The sequence below is a fragment of the Arachis ipaensis genome, chromosome B04 (assembly GCF_000816755.2).
Source record: "Arachis ipaensis cultivar K30076 chromosome B04, Araip1.1, whole genome shotgun sequence".
NCBI classification, from domain to species: domain Eukaryota; kingdom Viridiplantae; phylum Streptophyta; class Magnoliopsida; order Fabales; family Fabaceae; genus Arachis; species Arachis ipaensis.
The window spans coordinates 91,522,163-91,524,124 of record NC_029788.2 but is presented as its reverse complement, the minus strand read 5'-3'; positions in this window follow the sequence as shown (position 1 = coordinate 91,524,124).

Genomic DNA, 1,962 nt, shown 5'->3' with positions numbered 1-1,962 from the left:
ACAGTTACCTCAACCTTTTTGAATATTTCTACCATTTTAGGATCAGGTTCCAGCTGCTTCCTGGGCTTCCTTGCGAGTTGTGGAAATGGAATGGGAGTAGTGTTTTATGTGGTGCTTGCGCCTTTTTGTGCTTCTTCCTGTGGTTGAGCTATCTCTTCTTCAGCTATGTCCTGTATGTCCTCTTCCTCTTCAACATCTTCGATTTCTACCACCTCTTCAGCTGAGGCGTATTCTGGTGAGCTTGGTTCCTCCTGATTCCTCTCCTGCAGTGTGGTTTCGGACCTCAGGGTGATGGCATTAATACCTCCTTTTGGATTGGGTAATGGTTGAGAGGGGATTCCAGTGGTGCTTGAAGGTTGGTTACTGGAATTTTGTGCTGAACCAAGTTGTATTCAGACTGGCATTAATACTATTCACGATGGTATTCTCCATGGCCAGTTGTCTTTTCTCAAAAGCTTGTAATAAATCTTCATTAGAAGATACAGAAGAATGAGTAAATTGAGAGGTTTGCTGCTGATTGTTCGGTGGTCCTTGGTTTTGCCTCAAGTGAGGTGCTCGGTAAGGTTGATTTTGCTGCCTATTGTTGTTATTATTCTACCTCTGATTTCCCTGGTTATCTCTGCCTCCCCTATTATTGTTGTCTCTCCAATTCTGGTTTGAATTGTCCTGCCATCCATGGTTATTATTTCCACTTTGATTGTACCCTTGGTTGGGGCGGTCATAGAAGTTGTGAGTGGATGCCACCATGTTGTCTTCTTATTGGAGCTGCTGGCATTCATCAGTGTAATGGCTGTAATCAGCACAAATTCCGCAAATTCTTTGTGGAACTAATTGTTAGGTTTGCTGCGGTTGAGTTTGCTGAGCTTGTTGATTCAACTGCATTTGCTTCAGCAGGTTGGTCATCTCACAGATGCTTCGATTCAGAGCAGCAGTCTCTATGCTAGAAGATGCTTCTACAACGACTTTTGAACGGCCTTGCTTCTGTCTGTGGTTTTGAGTAGATTTAGCTAAATCACTGATCAATTGCCAAGCTTCATCAGTGGTCTTGTACTTCTTCATAGACCCATTGCTGGGACTTTCCAATGTGGTCTTATCTTGGGGCCACATACCTTGTGTGATATAGCTGAGTAGCACGATCTTGTCAATCATGTGGTGGGGGCATGCTTCCAGAAGATTATTGAAGCGCTCCCAGTATTCAAAGAGAGTCTCATTGTCATCCTGAACAATTGTAGAGATATCCTTCCTCAGTTTATCAGTAACTTCAGATGGAAAGAATTTCTCCAGAAACTCCTTTCTGAGTGTATCCCAGTTGGATACATTTGCTAGAGGTTGAGTGTAGTACCACTCTCTTGCTTTTTCCTCAAGAGAGAACGGAAAAGCTTTCAGCAGAATTGAAGTTTCATCAGTGCCATCACGCCTGACAGTAGAACAGGCTGCCTGGAAGTCTCTCAAGTGCTTGATAGGCTCTTGAGCAGGTAGGCCATGAAACTTGGGCATCAAATTTAGCAGTGCGGTCTTTATTTCAAAATCCATAGCTACCGCTGGATGATGCACTTGAAACGGTTGCATTGTAAAATCAGGAGCTCCTTCCTCCTGAATGGTAACTCTTCTAGCTGCCATGTTTTCTGCATGTAAAACAACCGAATTAGTAGAACGGGGGCTGGTTTCTTCCTCAGATTCACTTTCAGATCCGCCCTCAGAGCGGGCTAACCTACGCTGTTCTCGTCTTATTCGTGAAATTGTCCTTTCAATTTCAGGATCGAATATTAGCAAGCGCGGATCAGGAAGTGAACGCGTCATTTGACGAAAGAAACATGTAGCTCATAGTAGCAAAGTTAAATAAAATGCAAATAAATAAATTCTAATTAATAAAATTAGCACTCTATTGCAACTCCCCGGCAACGGCGCCAAAAATTGATGGGAAGCAGAAGCTGGTGAATTAAAAATTTATTAAAATGGTTA